Source organism: Oncorhynchus nerka, linkage group LG4 (genome assembly GCF_034236695.1).
Source record: "Oncorhynchus nerka isolate Pitt River linkage group LG4, Oner_Uvic_2.0, whole genome shotgun sequence".
Lineage (NCBI taxonomy): Eukaryota > Metazoa > Chordata > Actinopteri > Salmoniformes > Salmonidae > Oncorhynchus > Oncorhynchus nerka.
In genome coordinates this window covers 71,342,525-71,353,615 of record NC_088399.1, presented here as the reverse complement: position 1 = coordinate 71,353,615, position 11,091 = coordinate 71,342,525, and the positions used below count along the sequence as shown (strand labels likewise).

The 11,091-nt window shown below is 44.2% G+C and overlaps 1 pseudogene; it reads left to right on the top strand.

Moving 5' to 3' along the window:
* Positions 1-282: 282 nt before the first annotated feature.
* Positions 283-9,938, top strand: LOC115128791 (serine incorporator 1-like; annotated as a pseudogene).
* The last annotated feature ends 1,153 nt before the right edge of the window (positions 9,939-11,091 follow it).

Sequence of the window (11,091 nt, the reverse complement as noted above, 5' to 3'; positions counted from 1 at the left end):
GGCCTGACTACCTTCAGTTGTCTGGGCTCGTTTGGCTGGAAAACACGATGGTTGCCGTAACAATAACTGGCTGTAGCACACAGTACTTTTGTTGTGCACACACACCATGCATGCGTTTGCTTCATTAGCTCATCTGCCCCCTCATGCCTTCTCCCTCTGGCATACCAAAAACAACTCGTCTGTGCAGTCCTATTTCTTATCCCCTCTCTCCCTCACCTCCCTCCTCCAGGCATCGTGTCTGTGTGGCTCTGCTCCCTGTCTGCTGTCAGGATGCTGTCCCCTGTGTCCCGGCTGGCCTTCTCCTTCCTGCTGCTGCTGGGGACCCTGGTCTCTGTCATCATGATCCTACCTGGCATGGAGGCTCGGCTCAGGAAGGTAACACCACACAACCCTGGTCTCTGTCATCATGATCCTACCTGGCATGGAGACTCAGCTCAGGAAGGTAACACCACACAACCCTGGTCTTTGTTGCTTGATGAGTAGAGTTGCCTGAGACCTACATATTTGTTTTAGCTCCCTGAACTAATTCCAAGGCTTTAGCTCAGTGGGTTAACAGGATTGTGGTTCGCAGGAGATCCTGGTTCGAACCCAGTTGGTCACACAAGCTGGTGAAGATGGCCCAGTGGTTGACGAAAACGTTTTGATGTTGTCGTCAATGTACATTGTTGGTTCTATTCTTACTGTTTCTTTACTGATCTATCAGATACCAGGCTTCTGTGTGGGCGGAACCTCCATACCCATGCCAGGCATGGAGAACAAGGTGAACTGTGATGTCATCGTGGGCTACAAGTCTGTGTATCGCATGTGCTTTGCCATGGCCTGCTTCTTTTTCCTGTTCTCCATCATCATGATCCGCGTTCGCAGCAGCAAGGACCCCGAGCCTCCCTACAGAACGGGTATGTAGCTGACCTTTTTATAGTAGTGGATGGTGATCTTCAGGGACACAATATTGCCCTCTGCTGGCCAGGCCAGGGCAGTGCCACATTCTCCACACTCTTATTTGTTTATTGATAGGTGAGAATTGTCTGTTAATTGAATAAATAGAATATTCCGCCCTGAAACATATAATTGTATGGAATTGATTAGTATGTATACAATCATAATCAATAAATGTGTAGTCCTAGTCAGAATTAGGGTAAAACAATATGTCTTTATGGTATTTTAAACACAGACTGTCTGAGCTTGGTGCCGACCTGACTAGAGATTTGGGAGAGAACGGGGAGTACGTCTCAAGGACAAGGTCGCAATCTCTGTCGGCTGGGAAGTGAGACAGACAGTGTGTGCGTAGCAGGACATGTTTGTGGGTGTGAGAAGTCAGTATAAAATGAATTGTTTTGTATTCTTGACTTTAGAAAGTTCCTGTGAATAAACCTTTTTGACTATTTTAGCTGGGCCTCCGACTGTTTCATTCGACCAGGATCTTACACATTCTGGTCTGCAGACTGAGAGTAATATAATTAAATTGGGTTATGTACCTGGAGAACATAATTCTCCTTTCATTTACATACCAGCATAAAATATTAGGGCTAGGACAAAACCAGTATCCCAATGCTCGTTAGTGTCATGGCAAGGAAACAAAACATGAAGCAGCTTTAACTTTAGGAAAAAAACACTAATGTTGGAAACAACCACATGTTGTCATCCAGAGTCACATTTATTTACTTTCCAAATTTTATTGGGAGATTTTACACTATATTTTACATACAGAAGGTTTTTTAAAGGATGATAGTGCCCAAAAATATGACCAGTCTATTTTTTTTATGGCGCACAGACACGGGACCTGTTTTTGTATGAGATGATTTTATTGAATGAATGCTTGTGGCTTTGTCCTCTCAGATTCTGGTTCTTCAAGTTCCTCGTACTGGTGGGGATAACTGTAGGAGCCTTCTTCATTCCAGACGGGACATTCAACACAGGTATACACCATTACTACGATATTACATATTTTCTTCACCCTGAAGAAGGCACAGTGATGCTGCAACATTGGTTTCTTTTTACCCAATAAATTACTGGGAGATTATTCATATGGAGTGTGCAACTCTCCTTTGTTTTTATAGCTTACAGTTTATTCACCGTTAATCAAATCAAATGTTTATATAGCTCTTCGTACATCAGCTGATATCTCAAAGTGCTGTACAGAAACCCAGCCTAAAACACCAAACAGCAAGCAATGCAGGTGTAGAAGCACGGTGGCTAGGAAAAACTCCCTAGAAAGGCCAAAACCTAGGAAGAAACCTAGAGAGGAACCAGGCTATGTGGGGTGGCCAGTCCTCTTATGGCTGTGCCGGGTAGAGATTATAACAGAACATGGCCAAGATGTTCAAATGTTCATAAATGACCAGCATGGTCCAATAATAATGAGGCAGAACAGTTGAAACTGGAGCAGCAGCACGGCCAGGTGGACTGGGGACAGCAAGGAGTCATCATGCCAGGTAGTCCTGACGCATGGTCCTAGGGCTCGGGTCCTCCTCCGAGAGAGAATTAGAGAGGGCATGCTTAAATTCACACAGGACACCGGATAAGACAGGAGAAGTACTCCAGATATAACAAACTGACCCTAGCCCCCCGACACAAACTACTGCAGCATAAATACTGGAGGCTGAGACAGGAGGGGTCAGGAGACACTGTGGCCCCATCCGATGATACCCCCGGACAGGGCAAACAGAAAGAATATAACCCCACCCACTTTGCCAAAGCACAGCCCCCACACCACTAGAGGGATATCTTCAACCACCAACTTACCATCCTGAGACAAGGCCGAGTATAGCCCACAAAGATCTCCGCCACGGCACAACCCAAGGGGGGGGGGCCAACCCAGACAGGAAGATCAGCACCTCTACGTTAAATCATTCTCTGGGTGGGCGCCAGCTCATGTTTTTTATTAAAATATTTTCCTCTAAACCCCAATAACCAGTGGCGATTTTTAACATTCATATCTTGGTGGGGAAAATTCTATCACCAAAGCTCAAATGCATCGAAACCAGTACACTACACTGGCTACACATTGAATGTGTAACAGTATTGCTTCCGTCCCTCTCCTTGTCCCTACCTGGGCTGGAACCAGGGACCCTCTGCACACATCGACAACAGCCACTCTCGAAGCATCGTTACCCATCGCTCCACAAAAGCCCGGTCCTTGCAGAGCAAGGGGAACAACTACTTCAAGGTCTCAGAGCGAGTGACGTCACCGATTGAAACGCTATTAGCGCGGATAGGAGTTTTGAGCCACACACAAACGCTATAACATTTGGTTTATGGTTTGGTTTACGGCTACTTCCCATATCTTTAGGTCATATTGCACGGAGGGACACGGTAGTCGAGTAAACTAGCTAGTAATTGGTCTGCAATATCGCGACTCCGGCTGCCTGTTACAAATGGTGCCCGGTTAACGATATACGACGTTATAACACTATTCCCTTGCTTCATCTATTGCACCTTCACAGTTCCATCAAAGGTATTTAAACTAACCCTTCTTGTACATGTGGTTCCATGGGTATTCAACAATAAGACATGTAGCCTATATGGGTATTATAGCTAACTTACCTCAAAAGTAATGTTAGCCACTGCTTCATGATCCACCACCAATCACTCCGTTTGAATCTTATTTTCCAGCTTGCTTTATTTTAATGGATGGACATATTTTAAAGTGTAGCTGGCTAATGGGCACTCAAAGTTACCGGGCATAGGACTGTGGCCAATGACCATGAGCCTTCTTGGGCGGGCACGGCTACTGTAAATCAATGTAGCACCAATTAGGGGCTTTTGCTGGCTCGCTCAGCAGGTGCTGCGGTGACGCACCCTCAGCGCAACCAGAGAAGATTAACGACGCCTGCGCTCTGTACTTTCTGTCTGCCCCTCCACCACAGTTGACACCAAGCTGCCTTACTCAACAAAAATGTACTAAAACAACAATGGAATGGGAAAGCGACCAAATCAAAGTTTATTTGTCACATGCGCCAAATCCAGCCGGTGTAGGTCTTACAGTGAAATGCTTACTTACAGGCTCTAACCAACAGTGCAAATAATGCAGATATTCCGGGTAGCCATTTGATTACCTGTTCAGGAGTCTTATGGCTTTGGGGTAAAAACTGTTGAGAGCCTTTTTGTCCTAGACTTGGCACTCCGGTACCGCTTGCCATGCGGTAGTGCAGAGAACAGTCTGACTGGGGTGGCTGAGGTCTTTGACAATTTTTAGGGCCTTCCTCTGACACCGCTTGGTGTAGAGGTCCTGGATGGCAGGCAGCTTAGCCCCAGTGATGTACTGGGCCGTACGCACTACCCTCTGTAGTGCCTTGCGGTCGGAGGGCAAGAAGTTGCCATACCAGGCAGTGATGCTCTCGATGTTGCAGCTGTCAAACCTTTTGAGGATCTGAAAACCATTGCCAAATCTTTAGTTTCCTGTGTTGTGTTTGTTGTGCCCTCTTCACAACTGTCTTGGTGTGTTTGGACCATTCTAGTTTGTTGGTGACTTGGACACCAAGGAACTTGAAGCTCTCAACCTGCTCCACTACAGCCTCGTCGATGAAAATGGGGGTCTCTGACCTCCTCCCTATAGGCTGTCTCAACGTTGTCGGTGATCAGGCCTAACACTGTTGACGTCTGCAAACTTAATGATGGTTTTGGATTCGTGCCGTGCCATGCAGTCGTGGGTGAACAGGGAGTACAGGAGGGAACTGAGCATGCACCCCTGAGGGGCTCCAGTGTTGAGGATCAGCGTGCAGATGTGTTGCTACCTACCCTCACCACCTTGGGACGGCCTGTCAGGAAGTCCAGGATCCAGTTGCAGAAGGTGTTTAGTCCCAGGATCCTTAGCTTAGTGATGAGCTTTGAGGGCACTATGGTGTTGAACCCTGAGCTGTAGTCAATGAATAGCATTCTCACATGGGTGTTCCTTTTGTCCAGGTGGGAAAGAGCAGTGTGGAGTGCAATAGAGATTGCATCATCTGTGGATCAGTTTGGGCGGTATGCAAATTGGAGTGGGTCTAGTGTTTCTGAGATAATGGTGTTGTGAGCCATTACCAGCCTTTCAAATCACTTCATGGCTACGGACTTGAGTGCTACGGGTCTTTAGTCATTTCGGCAGGTTGCCTTCATGTTCTTGGGCACAGGGACTATGGTGGTCTGCTTGAAACATGTGGTATTACAGACTCAATCAGGGACATGTTGAAAATATCAGTGAAGACACCTGCCAGCTGGTCAGCACATATGCTTTCTTAGATCAAGCAATTTGTTTCATACTATTAAAATGTGTGCTAACTGATATTGTTGTGACATTAAATAACAGAATGGCCCACGTGACGCATTGCCACTGCCAAGAACTTGTAGTCAATTAAACACACCTTGCACATTTTGTCTTTTAACAAACTCGCTGTGTGTGTTCAAGTGTGGTTCTACTTTGGCATGGTGGGTTCCTTCATCATCATCATCCAACTGATCCTGCTCGTGGACTTCGCTCACACCTGGTACCAGTCCTGGCTGGAGAACACTGAGGGAAATGGCAAGTGCTGGTTCTCAGGTACTGATCGTTAATACAGTCTGATTTAAAACGTTGTAGTCTAACTCATTTATTCAGTCTTTTCTGGAATTAAACTGAAATTTCCTGAAGAAAATAGGAATTTCAGTGTAATTTAATGAATTGACCCTTATCTTGGTTTTCTCCTAGTGGTAATGGAAAGACGTTTCCTAACATCCGTAATGGGATGTATTCTTCTGTTTCCCCACAGCTCTCCTTCACAGTGCTGGACTACCTTCTCTGCTGTGGTGGTGTTCTATGTCTATTACACCACGGGAGACGACTGCACTGAACACAACGTCTTCATCAGCCTCAACTTCATCTTCTACATCTTCGTCTCCATCGTTGCCATCCTGCCCAAAGTTCAGGTGAGGTTTCAGTCTCGCATGAAAGATTGATACCAGCACACTGTTGAAAGTTCCTGCAGTTTTGAGTACAGTGTTTCTTTGCAGGCTGTTTCAGTCTTGTTCATCTTTCTTTGAAATGCGTACACATCCTGAAGTTCATTCAAGGGTGACAATTTTAGCAATGTTTGCAATTTTGAAGATCATCAAAATGTTAAACAATGACACTGAACTATTTGTTCATGTGAATGTAGTTGAACAAGAGTTAGACACTGATGTTTTGTGTTAATTTATGTATTGTCCCCCAGGAGTCCCAGGTCAGGCCTGCTCCAAGCGTCCTTCATCTCCCTCTACACCATGTATGTTACATGGTCCGCCATGACCAACAACCCCAGTAACTCTCGTCATGACCCTGCCGATGCCCCTGTTCAGTCATTGGTTAAGAGTCATGGTTTAGGTCATGCATTAAAGATGGCCTGATGTAACTATGACTCACATAGCTGCATACTGACTCATGGAAATCACTTGATGGGAAGTCTGGAACAACAAATGTATATGTGACAAAGCATATTTTACCCAAAAGATGATCAGTGATCACGTCATCCAACATGAGAAGAGTTGCAGCCAAGAATCACAAGAGAAGAAGTAAATCAAATGGATGTGACTAGCTCATAATTAAAAGCTGATCATTTATAGTTTTCTTTATGTTAAAAGCATAACATTTAGTCTTTTCAATGGCCTTCATCAGAATGACAATATTATACCTCTTTCCCTACAGACTGCAAGTGTAACCCCAGCCTGCTGAGTCTGGTACACAACACCTCCACCCCTACACCTGCCCCAGGGCAAGGGGTCCAGTGGTGGAATGCACAGGGCATCATAGGACTGGTCATCTTCCTCTTCTGCACTCTCTACGCCAGGTATAAAGTTGCAACCTAGAGTAGGGTTCACACCAATCCTGGGGACCCACAGGACCGGGCACTCTTTGTAGCAGACCAGAGACAAATCAAATGTTATTGGTCACGTATGCATGTTTAGCAGATGTTATTTTGGGTGTAGTGAAATGTTTGTGTTTCTATTTCCAACAGTGCAGTAATATCTAACGATTTCACAATACACACATCTAAAGGAATTAAGAATATATAAATATTTGGATGAGCAATGTTGGACCGGCATAGACTAAAATACAGTGGAGTAGACACCTGATTGAAGTACTGGGCTAGAGTAAACGTGCAAGCCTGTGGGTCCTCAGGACTGGATTTGAGACACTGGTTCAGCGCTATGTTTCAAATTAAATCCTGACTATTCGAGCCTGTCCACATCATCACTTCCCTTTTTTTCTGGTGGGTTTCCTGCTCTTTCCCTCCTCCCCTGTAGCATCTGTTCATCTAACACCCAGGTGAACAGGCTGATGCAGACAGAGGAGGACCAGGGTCTGGCTGCAGACGACCACGAGGCGGCCACGGGCGAGGACTGGGTCAGACGGGCCGTGGACAACGAGGAAGAGGGGGTCACCTACTCTTACGCCTTCTTCCACTTCAGCCTGTGCCTGGCCTCCCTCTACATCATGATGACACTCAACAACTGGTACCAGTAAGTAGCTCTGTTTTCTTTGATTATGTCTGCGGGGATAGAGGAGTAGGGATGTGTACAGGTGTAACGGAGGTGATTGATGTTGTTCTAGACCTTGCGTCAGCTCCCCAAGCTAATGCCTGGGCTTCAGGTCAACAGGATAAAAGTCTTATGGTACTCCGAAGACCCAATTTTCAAACCATCGCACATGGTCTACGATGCGTTTTTCTGATGGTAAACAAAATGTGATTGATTGGATTGGTCCTGATCTCTCCCAGACCTGATGCAGAATACCAGGCCATGCAGAGCTGTTTGCCAGCTGTGTGGGTGAAGATTGGCTCTAGCTGGATAGGCCTGGCTTTCTACCTCTGGACCCTGGTAGCTCCTCTCATCCTCTCTAACCGAGACTTCAACTAAAGACATACATTCCATCCAGGGCTAAGTCCCAAATGGCACCCCTGTTCCCAAGTAGGAAGAGGGTGGGTGTCTTTTCAGATTTGCTGAGGGACTTAACTGTTTAGCATGTTTTAATTTATACTATTTGGAATGTTTTTTTAATTGTGCTGCTTGAAGGAAGGGACCATTGTCATGTCTTATTTTAATTTCAGGCTGGTCTCATTGACTAGACGTAACGTAGTAAAAGAAAATCAGGGACACTTAAATTAGTATATGTTATGTTTGGTATTGTTACTTTAATTAGCTCATTTGCAACTACTTAGCATGATAGCTAACCTTAACATCAACCTTAATCCTTAAGCGTCTAAGCCTGTGGAGGGGTTCTATTAAGCTGACATGGATTTAAAAAAAAGATGTTCATACCGAGGATCATTTATCGACTTGAATATTAGGACCCCTTTAGATATTATATAAATATATCACACGCACATTATTTGATGAAACATTGAATTGGGCCTATTAGCCCATAGAAATGGATTGAATAACCGATTCATAAGCTAGTAATAAATAAATAGGAAGTTTGTTTTTTAAAGTGTCTGTCCTATGTCTGAGAGACATAAGCCCAGAAAAATAATAATATATATATATTTTTAAAGATTGCCGAAATTGTACTGCCATTTTCTGGTTGCTAAAATACGAATAGTTTGCCTAATTTCAGTTTGTGACAACAAGCAAGTATAGTGTAGCGAATCATTGTACTATCTAAACCACTGCGAAATATATTCGGCAGTACCGACTTCAGACGAGTCTCGTGATGCTTGTTGGGGTCGTGTTCATGAGATTCCTCTTCCCATAGTGGTCATATTATTTTTGTAGGCCACGCTGTTCAGATGCTACTGACGTTTTTGTGAGAAGGCCGATTTTCGGGGTGTCTCATGGTCTGACAAACACGCTGTAGCTCAGCTACCTTCCATCGCAGATGTGGAAGGCTATCATTCACGGATGCGGTGGATGCAGCCCGTGCAAAACAATGTATATCTCTAGCACTCGGGGATCCCGAGTCTAAGGCACTGCATCTCAGTGCTAGAGGTGTCACTACAGACACCCTGGTTTGAATCCAGCCGTATCACAACCGGCCGTGATTGGGAGTCCCATAGGGCGGTGCACAATTGGCCCAGTGTCATCCGGGTTTGGCCGGTGTATGCCGTCATTGTAAATGAGAATTTGTTCTTAACTGACTTGCTTAGTTAAATAAAGAAATAAACAGACTGCTTTTGAAGGGGACTTATTTATTATGCTAATTAGATTTCAGCAAGGGTGTTGACATCGACCCCTAGCCTAGCTAAGATTATCCCTAGCTAACATTAGCATTAGCCACCTAGTTAGTCAACAAATTGTGGACAGACAAATTAATACATACTATACCAATCGTAACGCATGATACTAATTTGAGTGTTCTGGAGATGAATTTACTGTTCAGTCTATTCCCGATTCCAGGTTTACTTTGCATTTAGCCATACTTGAGGTTGGACTTATTTACTTTTTTGTTGTTGATCTTGTTAAAAATGGGATTGGTTTCATGCTTTCAAAATATCTTCTCTGGTCATTGAATCTACTGAAATGACTTCATAAATCCTCAAATCGTATGAACACGATCGATATGTTAAACCAGCCAAGTAAACTCCACTCAGGTGTTAATGTTTTACCTGTTCCACCTGTTTGCATACATTTAGATCCTCTCTCTCCACAATATACCTTGCTCAGTCCATCCACAACATGTTTGGCAGGGTGCCATTGCTACAAATGACCATAGTCTCGGATGTTGTGTACAAGATTATGTTCATCCAATGCACTTTCTCCTTGTTTTTAGTTGATTTGTTTTATACATTTCAGCATGTCTTTGCTTACAATGTACATATACATTTTTTGTTATAGCTAAGATTTGTTAAAGTGCCTTTTAAACCTATAGATTTGCTACACAATACCTATTCAGTCAGACCATAGACTGGCTTTGTATTCCAATTTGTATATGGTTTGTCATATATCTGTCAAGGTATCTCTAGTGCCTCCTTGTCATGATGAAATGTAATACATCTGATCATCTCTGAAATGTCTTCTATTGTGAGATTGTTCTTTTAAGAGTTCATGGGGTCCTGTAGGTGGGACTATTGCCCCTCAAATGACTATATATTGCTGCTAGTTTTTTTTTTTGAGATGAGTAGTTCTACGTACCTCTTCCAGATAAGTAGAAAGTGCCCTTGGCACTTCTTTTGTCTCTGCCATTCTGCCTCAAAGTGAAACATGTTAGCTCAATTCAAATGAGGACAGTCGATGCCTACTACTAGTTATATAGCTTGGTCCATGTCATAGCTGCAGCAAGCTTGTAATCAAGTGCTTTATTCTGTTCAATACTAGTGTTACTTCATTTTATCAGTAGGACATTCCAGCACCTGAGAAGTTGAGGAAACGGACCAAAGACATGTCATCACATGATGTCATCAGTCAGAGCCAACAGGGATTCCAGAATCTCCCATTCCGTCTGGCTTCATTCATCACCCTGATCACATGACCATGATCACACTCCAACATGATTATTCTTATTTCCTTGTGACGCAGGATTACCCATGCAGCCACACCACACTCTCTCGGCAAGGGAATGCGATTTCCCCATCACAAGATTGGCATAAGGAGGGGGTTGAACACAATACCAACATTATATTCATTGAGGAACAAATGGAATTGGCTGGGGTAGAGAAGGAGCACAGAGAGATGGGGTCTATAGTTATTCCATGAATTCAGCCTCAAATCAAATCACTGCAATCAGACCGTTTGAGTTTAAGCATAGCAGAATTACGCCCAGACACGCACTGAAGTAATGTACACGTAGTGGAAAATAAAGTGAGTGCCATGCCATATTAATTTCAGCTGACTGCTTTATGGTAGTCAATGTTAGTTGAATTAACATGCTTTCATTCAATCACTTTGAGATCCTTCCTCATGCTCTTTTACAGAAAATAATCTACTGTATATATCGGAGTATTTTTCAACCCTCTACACTAGTAGGTCTGATCTTGGTTAGTGGGTGACCTTGTTAGTGTGATTACCCTGGGTCTCTGTGACAGACCGTTCGATAGTGGTGGAGTCCCCCACACAGCAGGCATTTAGACCTAGTCTACATAATGCTGTTATATAATGGCCTGGTTGGGGGAACCCATCACGCTATGACTCTGTCTGGGGCCTCCACTGTGGTGCGGTAGAGGAGAGAAT